Source organism: Marmota monax, unplaced genomic scaffold, assembly GCF_021218885.2.
Source record: "Marmota monax isolate L192 unplaced genomic scaffold, Marmota_monax_Labrador192_F-V1.1 WCK01_AAM20220418_F8-fsc00007, whole genome shotgun sequence".
Lineage (NCBI taxonomy): Eukaryota > Metazoa > Chordata > Mammalia > Rodentia > Sciuridae > Marmota > Marmota monax.
The window spans coordinates 24,058,101-24,082,537 of NW_026692781.1; the positions used below are offsets into that span (position 1 = coordinate 24,058,101).

Below are 24,437 nucleotides of genomic sequence, written 5' to 3' on the forward strand. Positions count from 1 at the left end.
TCCCATCATTGATAGTTACCCAATGCCAGTTAGAGTACTATATTGGCTGCATGCCACTGAATACACTATATTCCAACATGTATGCGATTTTGTTTAAATGATCATTTATTTGCAACTCAGAGAATTGATCAGGGTCTTTATAATCTTCGCGGGATTAAGCAAGGTTAATAGATAATAAGAGCTTTGTAAGTGAAGGCATATAGGGTCGCTTAGCACTCTTTTTTCAGGCAAATTAATATTTTCTTGGACATCCAAACTTTTTGTCTAGGAGAGGAATAAAAACACAGCATTCCCATTCTGCCTGAGTTTGCCCCAGGTTGGCTTCTAGCTGTCAAACGCCCTATTGCTCCTGCGATGTTGGTGAATCTGCGAGTAGACAGGGTAAAAAAGGCAGGAGCCGTCCTTTGGGGCCAGGCAGAAGCCTCTGCTGCCTTTTCCACTCAGCGTCCCACCTAGGCTCGCCCGGGGCAGGGGTCGGGCCGCAGTTCGGCTAGGCACCGCGCGCTCACCGGGGGGCGCTGTGCAGCCTGCCCTCGCCGCCAGAGGTGAGTCGGCCAGGGGGCGGGTGGTGGCTCTAGTCCTGCCTGCGCCGAGGGGCGAATCCCAGGCTGCGAGGTCGCCGCCCCCGCCCCTCGGCCGGCCCCTCCGCCGCTGGGAGAGGGGAGTGGCTGGCGCCTTCGCCGCAGCCCAGCACTCTGCAGCCTAGCGCACACTGGAGCGCGGCGCGGAGGCGGTGCGGGAGCGTGGGCGCTCAGACGACCGGCAGCAGCGCTCGGGACATCCTCGGCAGAGCAGCGGCGGCTGGAGCCCCGCAACCTTGGGCTGGGTCCGCGTCCCAGAGCACCTCCGAGGAGCTAGGACGACTGGAGGCGGAGTGGCGCCTGGCGAGGTAGCGCCCGGCGAGGTAGCGCGAGCGCTTTCCCTCTCCCCTGCCCTTCCCGCTCGATCTGGCCCCCGCGCCTTTGTGCCCACGGTCCCCGTGGCCCTCCTGCAGCCCGTGGGCGCGGGTCAGGGGGTTCTGCAGCTCTTCGGGGGCTCTGCGGCTCTGCGGCCAGAACCTTGGCGGCTGGAGGTCGCAGAGCGGGGTCGTGATCCGCAGTGGCTTCGGGGGCGGCGGGAGAGGTGGGCTTGTAAACTAAGTTGCTCATACTCCGCCCCGTCCTTTTCGTACCTGTGGGCAAAGTGGAACCCAGTTTCCTCCCTATCCACCCTCATTCCCTCCGGCCCACAGCTGTTTCCTGGCCTCAGCTTCTATGGAAAGACGCGATGGGGCTTCCTTTGGAAAGAAGAACAATGGGGCGTTCTGGGCAGTGGGGTTCAGGTGCGGTGTGCCCTGGCGGCGGCAGCGGGGGAGAAGGTACCCAGGACCCGAAGGGACTCCCTTCGCGTGCAGCTGCGCTCTCCTTTGTTCCGCCACAGCGGAGGGGGCTGCCCTGGGTCTCGTTTCCTGCCCAGGATGGGATTGATTCACAGTCTCCCAGAGAGGGAAGGGGAAGGGGGCGGGGCTGGAATGGAAACCAGACTGGGAACTGGAGCCCTGGAGGGTGCTGGGGCCGGGAAGAGGCATGGGGAGGGGGTGATGAGAGTGCGTTGGAGAGTTAATTACAAACACAGCGTTTTGTCCAAGGGCCCTGTGGGTTTCTAGAGCCCATTTGTAGCGCTTTGTTCAGGCTGCGGCCGAGCATTTGTTGTTGCAACAAGTTGTGTGTTTCCTTGAGTTCTAGGCACTCCCACTGTTAGTTTGCTGAAAGCAAATCTTAGTTAACAATGAAAGAAAGCTTTTAAAAAAAAAGACTGAAAAAAAATTGCTCTGATGGTTTGTATGTATTTATATCTGGGTCTGTGTGTATAGCTAGTGGATATTAGCTGGGATGGGTAGAAGACAAATGTTGACAAAATAATTTTCTCCATTGATAATACATTATAGTTTATAACAGTTTTCTAAGAATGTTTTTGGGGACCGGACCACCAAAGAATTAGACATTCCTAAAAACAAATGGATCAGATTATGTAGCACTAAATTGAAGAACTCGTTTATAGTAGATCTTAAACACACAACACATACCATTTGAATTTTGAATCAGGGAGACATGGCTTTCAAATTGTCTATGCTTTCACTTTCCCTGTGTGGACCATCTAGAATAAGAAAGAGAACACTTTGTATTATGATGAATGGGATTTTTTTTTAAGAGGGGGAGGTGGAATTAAATGTAATATGTCAGGTATTTGTTAAGTGACCTGTATCTATATTGGAATCAAGAATCCAAAACGATTGGCTGACCTCTGGAGGGAGCCATGGGGATTGAACACTGGGTGCTCTTTGAATGGAGTATTCCAAGTAAAACTGTTTTGGGAGGAGTCTGACATTTACTGGCATTCATGGATGGTGCCTATGGGACACTGGTGGAAGGATCCCAGAGGCTGACTGAGGGTTAGAATTACTGTGGGGATAACTTAGGAGACTTGCAGTTTTAGTAGTCTGGGCTGGGAAATGGCCCAGTGCTGCCTCTGGCAAGCCAGAGGGTCTACCATTAAACTGCCACTTTGGCCATTCACTTTAAGATGAACCAAGTTGGAAAACCTATTAACCTTAGAAGGCAAATTAGGAACTTACTCTGGGGGAAAAAAATGTTTCCTGCCCACTAAGTGGTAATGGAAAAGAGCTGTACCAGCTACTGCTGAGGATCTGTCTTTTTCGTGGGGGATGTGGTCAGATTTTCAGGCCAGGCTGAAAAGCAGTGGGACTTGTCCTCAGGAGCCATTATGATGTGAGGTTAAAGTGGGATGGTGTCCAACCGTCAAGCTGTTTGTCGTTATAACTAACATGCTGCCTGGCAAAACATTGTGCCATGGGCAGCCAACAGAGGGACTCTTTTTGTTGTTGTCTTACCATTCCTGACTTTTCATTTATGTTGTAAATTGTTCTATAAAATACAACACGGTTGGATCACTCCCAAGAGATTTCTATACATTAACAAAATGAAAACATTAGAAGAGTAATCAGAACATTACTGCTGCTGGAGACTGGATGGGGGCATCCTTGAATAGCTGTCCCAGTGGATGCCCGATTGTGTGATAAGGCTGGCAGCAGGCTGCACCCCCTTCTTGGATGAATCAACACTTTGTCAAACCTGGAGTTTAACACTGACTTCCCCCTGGTTGTTGCACATTTATGCAAAGCAAGGAGGCCTGTCTGCCATTTGCAGGGAGGGAGTGGGGGTGAGGTGGGTGGGTGGCATTTGGCTCAGAAGATCCTGAGCATCTTCAGCATGTGGTATTCAGACTTTTTGCATTTGTCCTTTTTTTGGTGAGACTCTCCTCTCCACCTCCATTCTACTATTTTCAATAGCTGGACATTTGAATTTTAATCAGGTAGGCAAATAAGGACTTTAGTTATCACTTAATGTTTCTTAGGTGCAATGAGTTTTCATACATCACTATATTAATCCTCAGAACAACTTGACAAAACAGGTACTATCTCCATTTCTCCTGCAGAAAGGTACAGTTGCCTGTCTTACACTTTACTTACAGTAGGTAACTAACTGGCAAGTGATGGAAGTATTGAATTCTAATTCCAAAGTCCATACTCTTTATTTGCTGTGTATAGATCTTTTAATAATAGGAACAACAGCAATTTGATTATTTAGTTAATTGAGTTAAGATTGGGGACATGGCAACTCTTAAGGCTATATTGTTCAAAAGCGATGTGTTATGGCCCATGTGAATAAGCTTTAAGTACATGGAGCTTTATTTTTAGAAAGTTAGGCTGCCCACATTTAAAATAAGTTCTTTCCAAACATTTAAAATTGGTAGAAAGGAAGTAGGTCTTATATAGTACTCAAGCATTCTGTGCTGCTTGAAATCCGTTTTAGCTCTTTTTATCTTGCCATCTTTAATAGAACATTGCCCTTTGCTCCTTAACTGAGAGCCAATGCCATAGTGTCTTTTTAGAAGAGAAATAAGGAGGGGAGGAATGTGCTATAAAGAGGAAGTGGAACATCAGAATTGGAAACACACGCAGCAGGCAGTGGATTTTCCCAGCACATGCCTTTTGCCCTGACAGTAGCCTTTTACAGACGACATTCTTCCTTAGGGAAGTGTCAAGGGTCTTTCTTTACAGTATCCTCTGAGATCATCAAGTTTCTGAACTCTGTGGGAACACACATTCCACATGATTTCTGTGCTCACAGGGGAAGTGAACTGGTTTGGGCGTCAGTATAAAAAGGGAATAGAAATGGCATTTTTCCTGGGGGTGGAATGGAGAGGGGTGCTGGGCAGGAGGTATAAGACCTTGACCAAGAGTGACTACCAAGGGCAGGAGCAGAATGGAGTTTACCATTTGGCATCGTGACTTGTTTATGGACTTCTCAGAATGCTCCTGGGCAAGTGGAAAAGTCAATATTGGCTTTTTTGTGTTTCTGAGATAAGAATTTGAAGACCAAAAGTTCTGCCTTGTTTAATGATTTCAATCCAGGACACCATTTGGGGTCTTCCAGGGCTATGTTAGAGGTGACAGTGACTTTAGTCTCCTTTTGCCAATAAATATTCCTCCATTGGATATTATAGAGGTTTGCCTTTTGAGGGGAGGCAGACACTTGGTCTGCTGAGTTCTTTCACAGGTGATCACCTTCCAGCCAAGCAGCTGAGAAGCGCCATGGTAGAGGAAGAAAGATGCTCTGTAGCTTTGTGCTGTTCAGCCTTTTGTCAGCTGGCTTTTCATTTTTCAGGACCTCCTTCTTCAGTTCATATTTTATTAAGCCCAGGGCTGATGCAAGGCAATGTATTAGACACCTTTCAGAAGCGCTAAAGGAAATCCACCATGCCTCCAAAGACGGTGCTGCAGGGCCAATGGGTGTGCCTGGAGAGTGGATGCTGGTGAAATGAAGAAAATGACTGTGACAGCTGTGGTGGCCCCGGCAGGGCGACACATGCTGCCAAGGCAAAAGCTGCAGACAGACAGAGGCTAATGAGTGGAAGGAAACTGAACACGAATGCCAGCTCCTTCCCTGGCTTTGATTTTATTTCCATCAACCTGTGATGATGTGAAGAAGTTAAGGTCTAGGATCCTGAGGTCCAAAAAGTGGTGGTGTATCAAGTGCCATTCTGTGGGGAAGCGTTTAAATAACTGGCTGCATTGACACGTGGCGAGTCTTTGTCACTTCCCACTCTCTTCTCTCTACACCTGGCAGCATCCCTTCCTCATCCTGTGTCCAGTATGGCTGTTATCTCACTCCCTTTCATGCATGTTTGCATTTTATCAGCCCTGCTGGACAAGCAAGGCTAAGTCCCCAAATTTATTCTTCATATTGTGTCATGCGATATTGATGCTGCTCTTTGTGTGTGTGTGTGTGTGTGTGTGTGTGTGTGTGTGGTTCTGGGGATTGAACCCAGGACCTCATGCATGTGAGGTAAGCACTCTACCTACTGAGCTATATCCTCATCCCCTTGATGCTGCTCTTTATGAAGTGCTGGGTGCGTGCTCCATGTCAGGCCTTACCCTGTGTGCCATTTAATCCTCATCACTTGCCTATAGAGGGTGGTACTTGTGGGTGAGGGATTTGATTCACTTGCCCTGAGATCAAGCTCCTCATGTGTTTTCAAAACAACACACTGCCACCAAAAGGTAGAGTATACTATGAAACGTTGGGCCACTTTTATGGAGTTGGTTTTAAAGAGCTAAGGGGAGTATCCACCTGCGAGGGAGCTTCCTTCCTTCCTGGCTTGTTTCCTTTGTCTCCTGGGTCAGGGTTCCTGTGAGTGCCCTTGGCTGTCCATAGCTAGGGGAATGGGTTGAACTGTTTCTCACATTTCTCTTTCTCTTCTGGGTCTTGTGCTTGACTCCCCAGTCCGCCCGAGAGAGAGAGGAGCCAGTCCCTTTCTGGTGATCCTTCAATCCCCCCACTTCCTGTGTCTTCTGCATGCTGTATTTGTAGGGAGTTCATCTGATCTGGTCTTCAGTTGGCCTGTGAGTAGTGTGCTGCTGGGCATCCAGCAGGAGCTCAGGGGCTAATGTGAGAACTGATTAGTGTGAGTGGCCTCTGCAGGATTGGGACTTAGGGGACTTTGGACAAGGTTCGGTTTGAAATGTATAGTCTTCCAAGACAGCCAGTTTTAGATATTATAGTCTGAAAGAAAGAGAAAATTGACATTCTTCCTTCACTTATCAAATAAACAACAACACTGAGCTGCTAAAAATACCAGGTGCTTGTCTTTCCTTGATATCCCAGAGGGGCCTAAGAGGAAGCCAGATCTCTGCCTTGCAGGGACTTTGAGTCCAGTCCTGTGTGGACTATAGAGGCTCTGAGATTACACAGATGGCTTAATTTTGCTGTTAACACAGAAATGCAATTTAGTTTTTCAAGTATTTAAACTTGTTAAAAGAAGGAATTGGATGAGTGGGTTTGATCAGTGCATGCTATACGCATGTATGAAAATATCACCCTGGACCCATTAATATGTACAATTAATGTGTAGTAATAAGAAATGTTGGAGTAGGAACATAGCTCAGTGGTAGAGCACCTGCCTAGCATGTGATGGGGGAAAAAGAGTTTTTAAACAATTTAATTGAGCAGATTATTATTATTTATTAATTTTGTTGTAGTATATGTATGCATCATTTACATACTCTTTTCACTGGTTTTGTGAAGGCATTTTCAAGCACTGCAACCAAAAACATAAAAATAAATACACATGTGTGTACACACACACACACACACACACAAACTCCAAAGAACCTTGATTGCAAGATTTCTGCTGGCCCCACTTTGTTTTCCAGTGTACAACTGAGAGGGAACCTCCTTCCTTCCTGGCTTATTAAATTGCATATTATTAGACCCTGCAGTGTTATTTGTAGTGCTCAGATTGCAAATATGCTTGGTTCCTAACTGATCATTTTTTCTCTTGAAAGTGCTTTAGAAGGATAGCCTCTGTTGCATTCATTTTTGATCCGCTCCCTCATTGCCTTTCGGAATAGCTTCATTTTCATGAACATTGATTGGGCTTTATGCCAATTTGCATGGCTACTGAGTTTTGCAGTCCTCATGTAATCTACTTACCAATTCTAATAAGGACCACAGTTTTGACTTACTCCTGATATGTTGAGTTCTCTAGGAAAAAACCTCACTTGCCTGAAATCTTCAGGTTTGGAAAGGATTCACAAAAGTATATCAACTGCCACATTGGTTCAGATTCAGCTTATTTCTTTAGTATTCTATTGGGACAGAGAAGCAGAGTTAGATTCTTTGATGTCAGCTTTATTAGAGTTTAGGGATATCGCTTGAACATCCATAATTGCAATATTTCTTAAAAACCTCTCATGCATATATTTAAATTCATCCTGAATTGTTTATTTTTATCCTTTGTTCTATGTATTTCACACCTTCTTTAAAGATAGAACTTGATTAAATTGGTGTTTTGATTTCAAATCCTCTAGTTCTAGAATGGTAGAATGTGAAGTTGTTAATTCCTTCATTGTCCTTGAGACTTGCTCAGGTTCAAAGTTAACAGGGAAGGATCATCGGAGCTTGACCACCAACTCTTCCAACTTCTCACTGCTTCCCCAAACCCTCTAAATCCAAGCTTAGTGTCTGTTTTTCTAATAGCTTCCTTTTGACCAACTCCTCAGTTTTGTTAATAGCCTTCTCATCATCTTGAATATGGATTGCCATCATGAATATGGAGACCCACCAACTGCATTTTCTGTGACCCTTACATCCATCCAGTCTGTCACTGTTTATCTTGTCGTTCCCTTAAATATTTATATTCAAACTCTGAAGCCCTATCCTGGTTTCCATCTTTAAAGGACTGGGCTACTAGAGTGCAGCACTGCCCACAGTTGGTTGTTCCATGAGAAGTCAGTAGGTTAGAAAATCTAAAACCCATAAAGTTAGTAGGTGTTGGTGTGAAAAGGGTTCTTTGGCCAAGTACATGTTGGAATTGCTGGGTTAAATGGTGTTTCAAGGTTAAATGGTGTTATTTATTTCAATAAATAACATTATACACCCATCAGAGTGAAATGGTTGGAATTGGTGTGCAGCATGTCTTCTCATGGTCTTTATCCGTGACTGTGCAATATGAATTTCCAAGAGAGAGTTAAATTGTATTGGTATGCTCTATCTCATGTCACCACTGTACACCTCTTTGGGGGGATCAATTTCTAGATAACATTACTATTTGTCACTTCATTGTGTCATTTTATATCCCTTACTCTCTGACTTTCTATGAGGATTTCCTATATGAGCCATGCTTGGTTCATTCTCAATTGTGTCTGATTTTTTTTTTTTTTAACCTTGTTCTTCTGGATCTTTCCTTCACCCTGAAAGTCCCTTTCCACTTATCACGTGGACACTTTTTTTTTTTTTTTGGATACTAGGGGAATGAACGCAGGGTTACTTAACAGTGGTAAGTGACAGAAGAGCAAGAACACCATGTGTGTTTGTATGTGTGTGTATGCACGTGTATTTACTTTTATGTTTTTGTTTGCAGTGCTTGAAAATGCCTTCACAAAACCAGTTACTTAACAGTGAACCACATCCCCAGACTTTTTTTTTCACTTTGAGATGGTCCCACTAATTTCCTGAGGCTGGCCTTGAACTTGCCATCCTCCTGCCTCAGCCTCCTGAGGTGTGCACCATCTTTTTGTACCCAGTTTTGTTCCCTTCTTCTTTCCATGTTTCCCTAAATATGGTGTTCTTGTTCTTCTGAACTTACAGTGCTGTTTGACAAATTAAAAAAAGAGAAATATTTGAAACACAATAAAATACTGAAAATAATATTATACACCCATAGGAGTGAAATAGTTGGAATTCACAAAAAGTGCCATTTTCCATATTCATGACAATTGGTGCATCTCCGGGCATGTTCCACTTTTCTTTCCCCATTAACAGTTTAACTTGTTCTCAAGCTTGTTGCTTGTGCACCCCTACCCCCGCTTGTGTTATTGGAATTTCATTGCATTTAAATGGAAATTCAGGGAAAATTGATATCTTTATGGTTTCATAGCTTTTCATCTGCAAACTTGATAACCCTTTCTTTATATTTAGGACTTTAATGTCCTTCAGTTAAATTTGTAATTTTATGTGTCAGAGTCTTTTCACATCTTTTGTTAGATTTATGCCAAGGTGCTTTATGTTTTTTGTGGTCTTTGTGAATGGATTAGGTTAGTACATTTCTAATTGGTGTTTCTGATGCACAAGAAAAGGATTGATTTTTGTATTCATAAATGGCTCTTGATTGATGAAGTTCACGTCTAAACATATGTTTGCCATGGAAGCCTGAAGTCAGATGGCATTTTAATAGAGCATGAAATAATTAAACCTGTATTGGAAATGTCACAATTTAATTTTAAAATTATATTCAGTATGCTTATAGAAGTAAGGAAGGGCAACTTTTAGTTATTTAAATGCATTCATTGATTCATTCATGAAATATTTGGCTTCCTACTATATCCTAGTGTGCAATATTTAATGGTGATGTGGATGTGGTTTCTGCTTTCATGAAGTATGAGGGGAGAGAGACAGTACAGAGGTGAATGCACATCAGTGTATTTTCATGAATTGGGAGGGATTCTCTGAAGGAAGAGGATGGGATAAAAAGAGAGATGGGTAGAGGGGAATTTAGATTGGGCTATGGGGGGGGGCATGTTTGAGTAAATGTGCATTCATGCAGTTACCAGAAAGATGAGTTGGTGTTAGAGGGAGAGTTGGAAGGAAGAACCTTCCAGAGAGTGAAAAAGAGGACCCAGATCCCTGGCACTCTGTTCTTAAAGGTAGATTGATGGGAACTTTAGCAATCAATGACTCAGATCAAGTTATTACTTCTCAGTAAATCATCAGATTGGTATATTTAATAGTATTTAAATTATGCAACATGGAGATATTTCTTTTTGCTCAGTATACCTTCCTCCCTGAAATGAAACTGCTGAAATAAGAGAGAACTGATCCTATGATGTGGCTTGAACACAGGATTTACAAAATACCATCTCCTCTTTTTTTTTTTAATTTTTTTAATTTTTTATTGTTGGCTGTTCAAAACATTACATAGTTCTTGATATATCATATTTCACACTTTGATTCAAGTGGGTTATGAGCTCCCATTCTCCTCTTGAATACAGACAGTTTCCTTTGACTATGGGGTTTTTTACTCTTTTTTTTTTTTTTTAATACTAGATATTGAATCCAGGGGTGCTTTACCACTTAGCTACATTCCCTACCCTTTTTATTTTTTATTTGGAGACAGGTCTTACAAAGTTCATTAGGGCCTTGATAAGTTACTGAGGCTATCCTCGAATTTGCGATTTTCCTGCCTCAGCCTCCTGAGTCACTGGAATTACAGGTGTGTACCATTATGCCTAGCTGTTTTTTGACTTTCTGCAGCATGAAAGCAGTAAGTATTCAGCAGAAACTACTTTGGATCTTGGATTTTGCTCGTTCCTAGGCTGACTATTTGTGGCACATTACTTTGTCCAGATGCTGGGCAGTGGCAGTGTACCTCCGCTCCCATTCAGCCATGGGATCTCCAAGATTAACAACCAGTGCTCCACCCGGGCCTGAGTTGCTAAGCTACAGGGTTCTGTAGGTTAGATGTATTCAATGCATATTTTCCATTTAAGATGGGTTTATCAGGATGTAATCTGTTTGTAAGTTGAGGAGCACCTGCACTCCCTCTGCCATTGCCACTGAGTATTAGTGTCTGTTGGACATTTGAGCGTCCTGCTCAGCACCTTCCTCCTGGGCTTGGCACTAATGGATTGTGGAAGCCAATCTGCCTTTCCTAGAAGGTGTCTTGTTTGGGCAGGCCCACCAATGGCTCTTCCAGTCTCTCATTTCTTCCCTTTTCTTCCCTTCCACCCATTAAACTCTCAGCGAGGGCTGGCTTGACCTCAGGGTGGGTGAGTGGGAGGGAACATGTGTTACACACTCCCTGTCCCACCTGGAAGTCCTGCTATTCTTGGTCATCAAGGGGCAAATGCATCTGAACCCTCCACTGAGATGAGCCCTCTTTAGTGAGAAGCAGTGTGGTACACTGGTTATGGGCTAGACACTGGATTAAGTATTTTTTTTTTTTTTTTTGGTACCTGGGATTGAACCCAGGGGTGCTTAACCACTGAATCACATCTCCAGCCCTTTTTTGTATTTTATTTAGAGACACTCTTACTGAGTTGCTGAGGGCCAGACCTTACTGAGTTGCTGATACTGGCCTTGAACTCTAGATCTTCCTGTTTCAACCTCTTGAGTCTCTGGATTACAGGCGTGCACCACTGTGCCTGGCAAAGTATAAGTTTTGAAACTTGACTTTTCCGCCAGTGTTAGTAACCTGCGTCCTTGGGCTTATAGCTTATTCTGTGCCTGCTTCCATTTCCTTGTTTGCAAAATGTGCGTAATGATAGAACCTTCTTTGGGTTGTAGTAAGGATTAAATGAGCCAACATATGTGTAGTCCCTAGACTGATTCCTGCACAGCAAAAGCACTCAGCATAGGTGTTATTACTACTGCTCAGTCTTTCCTGAGAGTGGATTCCCTCTCCTCCAACCGAGTATCACATCTTCCTGAATCCAAGCAGTGCATATAGTAGTTTATGACTGATGTGGGATTCCAGCTTCTCCCTTGGCAAATAGGTAGGAAGAAAGGTGGCCAAAAAAAAAAAAAAAAAAAAAAAAAGATCAAAGTGTTAACTGTGGTTGTGTTAGGGTAGTAGATTGAGGTGACTTTTACCGTTACTGTCCCTCTGTTTTCTAAATCGTTACTCCACTCCTTGCTCCGTTTAGTCCCCTGTCTTTCTTCTTGCTAACATGATGCACACATTTCTTCCATACAGAATAAAGAGTAGGAGATTTCTTTACTTGCTGTCGTGGGAAACTGACGTACACATTAAATTCGATTTCTTCCTGTTTCATGGTCAATAGATAACTTTTCAGCCCTTAAAATCTAACTTGCTTTTAATGGACTTACACCTTAATTAATTTACAAACTAACTAATGAACTCTGGGGGGTCTGTGGCCTTCTCAAAGCCCCAGGCATTGGGGGAACAGGGAGGCTGAAGAAGAGGGAAGGTTGAGAGGCTGCTGCCTTTGAACTTTCCCCCTTGGCCTGTTTTGCCTAGGGTTGTCTGTGTTGCTGCCATCTTGGTGTGTGTCAGGAGTTTGAAACTTTTCCAAACTGGAAGAACAGAACTCTGGAATATTACCAGAATACATTTCTACAAAGAAACCATGTCAGATTTGACCAATTTCCTCAAAAGCTCATTGATTCTAATGATGTCCATGATAAGTTCAGTGAGCATTCTGGCTTTCTTTTCATGCTCCCTTCTTTATAACTGAGAGAGAAATGGGCTTTCCTGCAGCTTGTTTGTTTACAGGAATTTATTCTTGAGCAGCGGCATTCTATAAGTACCTCAGTATTATCCTGACATAGAATTCAAAGAAGATGTGTGGGTTGCAGTTGTGTTGCTTGGCGTCAGCGGAAGAGCTGTTTGAGAAATATTGCTAATTTCAGGAAGATTGCACAGTTGAGAGCATTTAGATAAATGAAAGGAGGTGCTTGTTCTCTTCCCGTGTGTTATACCATAATTTTGTGATTTTTTTAAATCTCTAACTGCCAATGCCCAATTTGAATGTAACAAACATATTTATGATAGTTCTTTCTCTGCTTTAAGGAAGCCTGGTGTACTTGCAGTAAAATTTGAATTTATAGAATGGGCATAATTAGAATAGTACCTTTCAAAAGTATTTGTCTCAGGAATTCTTTAAATTGGAAACAGTATGTACCCCTCTTGAGGGCAGCAGTTGGAGGAGGGTCTGTATGTGTTGCTCACTGGGTTTTGTTGAGGAGCTGCATAGGTGCTGGTGAGAACCTCCTGGACTCTAGGATGTGATACCTGACACCTCTCCACTCTGGGTCAGACAAGATGCCCCTTCCTTACCCCTCGGGCAGCCAGCCTGTCAGGCATCTGATGTGGCTGCTTCACCTTCTCTCTGGTTTGGCTTCCAGCTTTACAATTGTTCTCTTGGCAGCAGCTTGTGCATGGTGATCTTTTCCTGTGAGAACAGTTAATAACCGCGGCAGATGTTGGGAGCCCAGTTCTGCAGTTGTGCAGCTGTTTATATGTCCAGTTGGAGTTCTTGAAATAATTAGTCAATTTTGAGGCTCTCATGCTGAGAGCTCCAAGTATAATAGGATTTAGGGGGAACCTTTTTTAATGGGCTCTTGTATTGATACTGCAACAGATGCAGCAGGGAGGCGGGGCAGCAGCTGAAGGGACACAGGACTTCCCTAGTTGTCCCGAAACCAAGCCACTCAGAGAGTACAAGAATACTAGAATGCTCTTTTGGATATTTTGTATTAGAGGATACTTTTAAGAACTTTATAAAAAGGTTTGGAAAATGGAATTGAAAAGGCACTCATGAATCTGTTCTCTTAAAATATAGTCACTTCTGAATAATCCTTTCCAAAGCTTTCTGTCTGCACGTTTAAAAATGTGGTTGTAATCATAGAGGACATTTTCCATAATGCTGTATAGTTTTAAAAAATGTTTTTACTTGAAATTGTACATATTTGTGGGGTACACAGTGATGTTTCAGTGTGTATGATATTTGTACACAGAGTAACGATCAGATCATCACCTCAAACATTTGTCCTGTGTTTATGTTGGGAAGACCGCCTGAGTTTTGAAATGCATTTCATAGTTGTATATTTTTCCACTGAGCACATGGTTTCTGAAACATCCCTTTCTTACTGGGCATTTGAATTGCTTCTGCCACTTTGCTGTTGTAAATAATCTGTGGATGAATCTTTTGGAACTTATAACCTTTTCCGTATTGGGTAATTTTCTGTCAGTAGATATTGAGAGTGGGATGATTGGGTTAAAGGTGGTTATGGAGATTTTGCACCCCTCTTTACTCATGGGGTGGATGGCCTGAGTGGATCGGGGTGCAGGAGAGTTGGAGTGTGGGACATTGCCCAAGTTTTTGGCTTGTGAGATATTGGCAGTGGTTGGTATGGATAGGTCTGCATGTGAGGAGGTCACTTTGGGATATGGAGCCTCCAGGCAGTGAGGGAGGTATGGAGCTTGGGGAGAAGCCCAGGCCTTGGGTCCTGGTCAAGGTTTTGTGGGCCTTCAGGGGTGACTGAAGCTGTACATGCTGTTAGGATCACTTAGTAGAGGGAGAAGAGACAGGGGATGATAGAACCCAGGGGAACATTGATTTGTGAGAAGAAGGGGAGGGAGAAGTCATTAAGGAAAGTAGGGACTAGCCAGAGTGGCAAGTGGATGATCAGGTGTAAATGGCCACATAAAAGCCAGGTGGGCTAGAGTTTAAAAGAGGGAGCTGAGTGGGCAACAGACAGGTGGTGACATTTATTAGAGATGGTCTAGTGGCATGTGCTGAGTGATAAGAGCCCAGGACGGATGGCAGCTGTCAGTGGTAGGCTGTGGATGAAGAGGCTGATAGGCACTTTGGTGTGTGAGGTTGCTGGGGCTGCCATAACTGGATCCCACAGACTGAGCAGCTTCAAGAGCAGTGATCTGTTTTCTCACACTCCAGAGGCTAGACTTTCAAGACCAAGGTATCAGCAGGATTGGTTTCTTCTGAGACCTCTGGTTCAGGGTGATGATGGCTGCCTTCATGTGGTGTCCTCTCGTGGCCACCCCATGTTTTGTCTATCTGTGTCCTACTCTCCTCTTATAAGGGTCCATTCTAATCACCCCATTTTAACTAAGTTAGACTTCACAGGGCCTGTCTCAAAGATAGTACATTTTTGAGGTAGTGTAGTGAGGGCTTCAACTATGAACCTTAAGGGGACACAGTCCAGTGACCCACTGGTCTCCCTCTTTGCCCCATGCCCATCCGTCCCTCACCGCACCCTGACACTCCACTCCTTGGGCGTTGGTAGCCTGTGTTCTGCATCTCTGCCTGGCCTCTTTGTTTGTGTCCTGGTTTGTAGGACCAGGGCCTTGGGCTCTTCATGGAATCAAGTTCATCTGCCTGTTCAGCTCCCCTCAATCATAACTCAGTCTCCTGTAGCTCCGTATTTGCTCTTCCAGTCATAACATTCGCGTCAGATGGATTCTGTACCGTTTTATTTGAGGATGTGGATAAAACCATGTGTAGTCCTTCCCTTAGGGTTGCTCTTATTACGTCTGTCAGCTCATGGTTGAATCCAAACAAAGTAAAACAGAACATAGTGGGACATTGATTTAGGTCAAGGTTCAATAAAAATTTATGTTTCAGTATACCTTATATTTCATAAATAAATGTTTTTCTCCCCAGAATTTGGTTTTGGATTCATTTTGGTTTAAGACCTACTTTGGTTAAAATAAAACTTAGTGGGTAAATATCCAAGTAGAGTCTGGGGGCAGAATTATTTCAGCGGGAATGGTATCACTGCCTTTTCCCCAGATGTGTATTTATTGAATTAAAGCTACACGGAGTTTAAGATTATCACATTTGATGCTGTGCAAAGAAACTTTACACGCTTGATATTGATGAAGGGGTCAGGGTTGACTTTTGAGTATATGTTAAACTGTGTTTAGTTGTTTTGGGTTTCTGGTTTGTATATGTTTACCTGATTTTGGTTGTTTTGGGGTTTCTGGTATATATGTGTGTCTTAGTCCATTTTCTGTTGCTATAACAGAATACCTGAGACTAGGTAACTCATTCCCAAAAAGGCCTGTTAATTTAGCTCATGGTTCTGGAAGTTTAAAGGGCTGACATCAATATCTACTCGGCTTCTGGTGATGACTTCATGGCAGAAAGTGAAGGCATTTGGACACATGTGGAAGAGAGAGGGCACAAAGGAGCTCTCCTGCCTTATAACATCTTGCTCTAGAGAGAATGAATCTATTCTCTTGAGAACTAATTAATGTGAAAGAGATTAATCCCTCTCATGACCTAATCACCTTAAAGGCACCACCTCTCAATATTGTTACATGGAGGATTTAAGCTTTAATGTGAGTTTTGGTGGGGACAAACCATATTCAAACTATAACAATGTATCATGGTGTTTGTCACAGTAGGCTATCGAAATATATCAAGATAATTTCTACATGAAAGATCTTATTTTATTTATTTATTTGCTTATTTATTTATTTATTTATTTATTGTACCGGGAATTAAACCAGGGGCACTCAATCACTGAGCCACATCCCTAGCCCTTTTTAAAAATATTTTATTTAGAGACAGGGTCTTGCTGAGTTTCTTAGGGCCTCACTGAATTGTTGAGGCTGGCTTTGAACTTGTGATCCCCCTGCCTCAGCCTCCCAAGCCACTGGGATTTACAGGTGTGCACCACCATGCCCGACAGTCTTATTTTATTTTGAAGAGACTGAATGGGAGGTTTCTAAAAGTATATAAATCGAGGATGTATCAACTCCTTGGCTACTTAGGATAGAAGCACCCAGCTTTCTCTGGGGACCTTCATTCTTTCAGAATATGACTTTCCCTGTTGAGAGGAACGTTTATCTTTGTTGACGGTTTTAAAGGTGTACAGTTTTGAAGGACAAAACTAAAATGTTAAGTGTTTACTAGTGACGTGTTTAGTCTTTCAGCCTTGTGGAAAGAAGTAACCTTGGGCTCTTGACTCCATGGCTGACTGTAGGTTTGTAGTGTTATTTTTGTGCTTCCTTTAGTGACTTCAGCACTTAGGACTATACATTTGGAAGGGGATCATTATGGTAGTTGAATATATAGTTTGAAAAAACAACCAAATTTTGAACCTGGCAACACAACAGTACTCCACATTGTTAAATTATGTGGGTGCACAGTCTTAGACACAGCACAAGCTTATATGGCACTGCAGACAGGCTGGATTAGTTGGTGTGCTCTTTCCCTCTGAGGAGTGTGAGTGATGCCCATCACACACTGGCCCTGGTGTGTGCTCACCTCTTCCCACCAGATGGGGTGTACGTGTATCCAGACTCATCTGCTTACTCCCAAACCTGTGCATGCCAGTTGTGCTTATTCTTACAGTTTAATATAATGATCTTACATATGTGTTCAGGCAGAATAGTTGTTTCTGTGAAAATCTATTTGAATGTTCTGGAAACTACCTGATGAGATTGAACTTGATTGAAGCCAATCTTGGAGCAGCTTGAGGTAACTCTAAAGGATTTGAGGGATCATAACATAAAATATTCTAATATGGTCTGTCATTCAGAATTCTGATTCTGTACAGCCCAAGAATCTTAGGGTGGAGAAGGTGGTGGCTCTGCTCTGTGTTGTCCATATCCTGCGGGATGCAGCCCCCTCTGGACATCTGGGACTGCTGCTAAGAGGGAAGGACTGCTGCCGTGCACTCACGAGCCACATACCTGAGTTCACGGGGCCTTTGTGAAGGGGGTCACTGTCTCCCACACCTCGCTCCCCAGGTGCCTTGGCGGTCTCACTGTTTTTTAGAGAGATTTGGACCTGGAGGGGGATGCCTTTGAGGATGGCTTGTGAAAGCACCAAGCACTACAGTCAGTGGACACACCCAAAGAAAGGGAAGATAGGCAAATAAATGTGTGTTTATGGGGCTTAATTTAAAAAAATGTTTAAGCCAGGTGTGGTGGCACATTCTGGTAATCCAGCAACCCAAGAAGGCTGAGGCAGGAGAATTCCAAGTTTGGGGTGAGCATTAGTGATTTAGCAAGACCCTGTCTCAAAGTAAAAATAAAGAAGGCTGGGGATGGCGATCCATGGTGAAGTGCCCCTGGGTTCAATATCCAGTACTAAAAAAAGAAAAAGAAAAAAGTTTAGGTGCGTATAATTCATTTTAGGCCTTCCAAATTTAACCTTTTAAAAAAAAAATCACGCAAGCTCTTCATCCTTGTGCATGTAGATAAGAGGGCCTCTGATTTTTAAGCCCTCCTATCCCTTTTCACCTTCCATCAAATCAGTTTCCCACCTTTTATGACAGATTTGTCTGTAACTTCTGGGGTATTGCATGTATGAGCTATTAGATCTGTGCTCCAGTTGAATTCCCTGTTGCTAGTTTGTGTAGTGCCTTTTTTGCAGTCAGGTCCTCATTGACCCCCTGGGCTGGTCTACTTTGACGCAGTGTGCAGTGTGAACAACTATACAGAGCACTTCTTCTCCCTGTGTTTAGTCACTCTACCAACAAATTTAGATATCCCCTCATACTTTCTTTAAATTTTTAATGTCTCTGCTCTACTTTAGATATGAAACATACCCCAAGAGGCCCATGTATTACAGGTTTGGTTGCCAGCCCTATAGCACTATTGGGGTGGGGGTGGAACCTTTATGAAGTGGGGTGTAGTGAAACAAGCTGGGTCTTTTTAAGTGTGCTCTGGAAGGAGATATTGGGACCCTGGGCATTTCTGTTTCTCCCTTTTTGTCTCCTGGCCATCATGAGGTAGAGGGCCCCCTCCACCATGAACACCCACCATAAAGTACTGTACCACTGCAGACCCAGATCAATAGGACAAAGCAACCATGGACGGAACCCTTTGGAACCATGAGTCAAAATAAACCTTTCCTCTGTTTAAGTTTATTGTTTTAGGTGTTTTGTCACAGTAGCAGGAAGTTGACTAACACAGACTCTATCCCTGATGAAAGCTGTTTTGGTGTCTCCCCATCATCTGTATGTGATGGCTGTCCTCAGTTTTATTTTCTATCACACTATCACCAGTCTAACTTGTTGCCATCCCAATGCACTGCCATCAGGTAAGGACTGTAGCATAGAAAAAGTAGATAAGGTTGTACAGTGTTTCCTTCCCCACCCTGTACTCTAAAGCTGTAAGCTGTGTAGTTCAGACTCCCAGTCTGGCCTCAGCTCACCTGTCACCCAGCTTTGTTGCCCACCAGGTCCCTATTTAACTGTCCTCTGCTGCTATTTTGCCTCGTCACCATTTTCTGAATGATTTATATTTATTTATATTTATATATATTTATATTTATGCTTTCAGGTTTTTTTTTTTTTTTTCCTCTTTGACATATCCTACTTATCCTTCAACGTCAGGGTCAAGTTTTACCTCTTCAGCCATTCTTCTCAGATCCTCCTTTGCTAGAACAACCACTCTACCTCTAAACATGATGTTGATTGTATTCCTCATTCTGAAGTGAATCAGCTGCCATGTGTAAGCACCAGTTTTACTGCTCATCTTGCTCTGAAGTATTTTCTTTCTCCACCTAGATTGCAATTGCAGGAAGCAGTGGAGCTACATGCCTCCCTTCTCCAGGGTCCTGTGCAGACCAGGTGCCCCTTCAGAGCCATGGGTTGTGGATAGAGGCGAGTCCAGCATGGTTAATCATACAGTCCTGGGTGGAAGCAAAGGCCACCTCTTCCTAGCCTCAGGATATTGACCTACTTTCCCTGTCTTATCTGTGTGCAAAATATTTGTTGTACTTAATGTGTTCTCCTGTCACAACGAATGTTTGTCTCTTCTTTTCATATGAGCTGAGTGCCGAAGTGCTGGTTAAATCAGTGGAAAGAACAATGGGGAAGAAAAATTGGTAAGCTGTTTTAAGTTCTAAACCAGAGGGACAATATATTTATGTCATTTAGAAAGGACTCTAGTTTTCCCACCTACCCACCTACCTATCCACCTACCTGTCGAGAAACATTCTGAAGGGTACTACTGTCAATTTTGAGTTCTGAGTATTTTGATTTGCTGATTTATTGTCTTTTGATATATTTTGAGGATGCTTTATGGATAAACTACTTGTAGAGGGAAATAACTTTTCTTAATTAGGATTTTACGATACAGTTCACTATTGAACATTTTATTTCTTACTAAAATGTCCCTGGGGAAGTTTGGCTCTTTACATGATCATGTTAAATAACTTTAAAAATGGATTTTTGTGTAACTTTACAAGTTAATAACAAAGTATGTGTTGTATTCAAGGGGAAAAACGTATGTGGTATTTTTATGTATGCTTGCTTGTATAAATATGTGAAATAAAACTGCTGTAACATGTAACAATGTTAGCACATTCTCTCGTGCAGCTGAGTTTGTGTTTTTTTTCATTTTAATTTAGTTAACATTTACAAATGTAAATTGGTAAACAGAAATTTTGGTGAACATTTGATGTGTGACTTTTTATTTATGGTGTATCTTATATGTGGCTTGGTGTATCTCTTCATAAATACTACAGAGTGCATGTAGAGATAAGTAAGAATTAGAATATCTTTGATTTTACATTAAGTAATGCTTTCAACATTAAAAAAAAATAACCAATTAGAAATCAACACAGAAAAATCTTCCAGATTCTAACATGATTGTTGATTTTAATCAGCTTAGGTAAAATAGCTCACTACAGCAATTTAGCTATTTTCTTTAAAAATTCTTTTTAAATGACAGTAGTTTTGCCTCTACAGTATCAGGGTCTTCTTGGGAACATCTTAACTATTTTTGTTTGATCACTTCTCAACCCATAAACATTCATGAAATCCTAATGTAAATGTCTAAACATCTCTCCCTTTGTTTACATAGTTTCTTAGACTTTATTTTTGTAGCTAACTGCTTGAGAAAGCCTCTGAATTTGTATTATTTCAAAGAACTTTTTTCTTAACCCTGAGTACAAAAGCATTGCTGAAGTATGCTGTTGAGTAACCACGTCCTTCCCTTCCTTTATGTACATAGATTTTTAAACATGTGATTGTTAGACCCCTTGTTGCTTTCATAAGTAGGTGAATATTTTAAAATAGCCAGTTCCGTTTTGCAGCTAACCATGTACATAATTGTAAGAGAAGGCTTTCACATGTGTCTCTTTGGCTTTACTGAGGAGGGGGGTCCTGTTGACGATCTGCGTTTTTTCTATGCTACATATGGTTAGACCTTTAATACATTTTTTTTTTTTTTTTCTGATGGTGAGGTCAGAACAAAGTGGGCTGCTTTCCTTTGCCTCTGAGAAAATGTCACTGAGAAAGATTCTTGTGGACTGGCATTTGCTGGCTTTTTGTTTTTTAACATGCTTTAGAACCTCATAAGATAGGAACTTAGTCTTTCCAGAAGCAAGTCTTTTTTTTGTTGTTGTTGACTCAACAGTAAGGGAAACTGGGATGAGATATGAGGAGCTGACGCATTACAAACTTTTTGGGGGAAACTGAGGCTCAGAGGTGTCAGTGTGCCCAGGTCTCATTGCCCAGCTGGGTCTGCACTGCGATCTTCTGAGTTTTGGTGGGGGAAGCACTGGGATAGTTTCTTGACTTCTGCGGGCTGCTGCAGAATGCCACAGCTGCTGTGTCCTCGAGGGATAACCTGCTTCCTTCCTTGGATCAAGAAGAGAGCACTCAACTCAGTACATTTCTTTCTGTTGACCCTGGAAAGAGCCTGAATGATACAAAGGCCCATACTTTTAAAGAAGGGAGTCATATGCCCTAGTGTAGTGGGCTGTCGTATGTGAGTATGTGAGTATCTTTGTTCAGCCAGTTGTCTTCAAGATCTGATGTGGAGTGGCCCCTCGCCCCAGTGGTACAGAAAACCCTATGTGAGCGCCTCCAGTTGGATTTAATTTTAAAGAGCACATGCCTTGAGTGGTTGGATGATCTGATCAGGTATAACGAGGATAGAAAGAATGACTCTACTAGCAGAGGGAGCGGGCAAGCAAGGGACAGGAGGACTTTGGTGAGGATGTTAGCTTGAGGAAGAAATAAGATTTGGACCCTCTGATTAATAAGTTGATCCATTTGGAAAGGAAGTTGGTTTTCCCCTGGTAGCTGTATTCAATTTAATAATCACTGGTCATTTTCGGTGTCTGTGTACCTGCCAAGGCCAATCAGAGCTGTTGGATGTGCCAGTTACATTTGAACAGTTTTACATTCACCCAGGGGTTCCAGGGTCTCAGGTTTGCCAATCTAAACACATCTGATTTCTTGGAATTTCTTCTTCTTTTTTTTAATCTGCCTCAAGGGAACAAATTGAGAAGTCTGTGGGTTATAATTAGCACATTCTCTCGTGCAGCTGAGTTTGTGTTTCTGCATAGAACAGTGGTTTATAGTTTTTGGCTACCTTGTCCTGCAGGGACTCATAGCCCTTCAGACGTTAGCTCATTGATTCTCATAACATTCAGTATGAGCTGCATAGCATGACTGCAGGCTCCCCCTAAAGTCAGGGCTGCTTGCTGATCCTTCTGGACTTTCTGGGCTTGTGGCATGTGAGAGGTGCCACAGTGGAGTGGGGGCCAAAGAGGGAGGGCTTGACGTGGCTTTCTGATAGACCTTGGAGAGAGATGGCCCTCTTTGAAGTTGCCTTGCTTTTGGGCAGCCATTCCTGCCGTGACTCTGCAGAGCTTCCTTCGGGAAATGACTGTGGGGACGATGATGCTGGCTCTATTTCCTCCTCAGGGAAACCCCATGGAAAGTCTGTTGCCAGTGAGGCAACTCTCTAGGTTATCTGGACACACTTGCCGGAAGACTGGATGGATGAGTAGGTGACACGCTCTTCATCAGGGTCAGAAAAAGAAATGGGAATTGGGACGTGGATTGAACTGACATAGAAGTGAGTTTGCTCTTTCAGTTAGTCTGTGAAACAGTCCGGTGGAACGGATGTTGTCCATCCTGAGTTTGTAGATGAGAATCCTGAATTGCAGAAACGAATTCTCTTGGATTCGAGCCTAAGCTGTGAGGTATTGGTGTGGACCGAAAGGGACCTTCATGGTCAACTGTTGAGACTTCCGTATTGCAAAAGTCAAGCTACTCTTTTTAAAAAAAAACCCTGGGGTATTTGTGAAGAGTTTGACAATTTAGGAGTTAGATTGAAAGGTGTGTGCATAATATAATACATGCTCCAGCCACTTAGGAGGACTTCGTCTTTGCCCTGGCTCTTTCAGAAACCAGATGTGCTGCAGCTCTGGTGTTCCGTGCTTTCTCTTAGAAGGTTTTGCCTGGGTCTGGCTACGGTCTGGCTTCTTGCTCTTTAATGATATGCAAAAATCACATTGGAAACTTTAAATTTTGCTCACATGTCAAAGGAGAGATTTGGTAGCTAGTAATCCAAAACCTTCAATGTTGTTATAGAAGCCACTGTTTTGTTATTTGACTCAAAAGTCCTTTAATTAGTCTAGATGGTATGTTTGTCATACTTTCCATAGTTAGAAAGAAAAAAAAGTCCTGGATGGTATTTTTCAAATCCTCTATCACTGGCCTGTGCCTGGGTCTGAGGGTACATCAGCTCCTAGCTTTTGTTGATAAAGGTCAGGGCTTTTTTCAACCTCCACAGAAGCCAGCCTTGACCTTGATCTTTGGTGGTTCCTGACCCATATCTGGCTCTGCAGAGACACCCTCTGGAGTGTTAACCCTTAGACAACCATAATGTCTAATTAATTGTCCTTCCCACTCACAGGGCTTTTTCAGGATGGAGACAGGCTTTTGGCATATGGCTTCCATTTGCTTTTGTCTGTTTGTTTTCACTCCTTCTTCGAATCTGAATCTGTTTGATTCCATTGTCTGCTAATGTAATGTCCTTTGTCTTATCCAGAGTTTGAACAAAGGCAAAAACATACTCTAGGAATGGCCCCATAGTTGGGCCTCTTCCTTCCCTAATCCAAGATTCTAATGAAAGCCCTCCTACTAGCCATCCATTAAATATTCTTAAAGGAAAAAGCTTTAGAGAAGGTGTGGGGGGAGGGAGACCTTCAGTTTGTAGTGGCTTTAACAATGGAATGCAGGATTGGAAAGTCAGATAACTATAATTTGTGAAGTAATTGCCGTGGATAGACACACCTTATAAGAATTTCTCTTAGCAAGTGTGTTGGTTTGAATGATAATCAGGACCACTTGAATCTTTTCACAAATCCATGTGGGCCCATGCTCTCATATGCTCTGAGCAACCTTGTATATACCCTGTGTGGATCTGTGTGATCTGCTAGCCCCATCTCCTTTTTTTAAAAAATATATTTCTTTAGTTGTTGATAGATCTTTATTTTATTTATTTATATGCGGTGTCAGGCAGTTGCACTACGGCTGAGCCACCCACAGCCCCAGCCCTGCCCCATCTCTCTGAGAACCTTGTGGCTTGAGTAAATTGCCCTGCAGAATCCAGTCTCTGCTCCTCCTGCCCATAGGTTGGTGAATACTGATCAAGTGTCTTGTCTTGGTTCTAACTTGAATCCTTGGTGAAGATGTTCTTGTGTATCATCTGAGACTCTCTGTCTTTGCAGGTTATGATCTGGGCAGTTAGGGTAGAGGTGATGGAAGCAGTGTAGGACAGAAGAATGTACTGGGACTCTCTAATGCTTGTTCATTTACTCTGTACCCCAGAGATTGTGCGCCAGCCATGCTGCCAGGGAGTGGAGTCTTGGTACATTGAGAATCCCAGCCTTCCTCTGCAGGGGAGGGATGGAGAGTCTCATTCCTACAACACACTTGCTAATTGCATGTTGGTATATTAGTGCATTTGGGCTGCTGGGACATAGACTGGGGGCTTAAACAATAGACATTCACTCCCACAGTTCTGGAGACTGGGAAGTGCAAGACCGCAGTGCTGACAGATCTGGTTCTTGG

At 43.0% G+C, this 24,437-nt stretch overlaps 1 protein-coding gene across 3 annotated transcripts in view; it reads left to right on the plus strand.

Moving 5' to 3' along the window:
• Positions 1-684: 684 nt before the first annotated feature.
• Myo1b (myosin IB) overlaps positions 685-24,437 on the plus strand; it is a 171,244-nt gene continuing 147,491 nt past the window's right edge. The window contains exon 1 of one of the 3 annotated variants that reach the window (XM_046447331.2): positions 685-904. The gene's annotated coding sequence lies outside the window, so the exon portion shown is untranslated. Of the gene's footprint in view, positions 905-19,301; positions 19,448-24,437 lie in introns of those variants that run through there. The other 2 variants (XM_046447333.2, XM_046447332.2) reach the window with 2 other exon arrangements.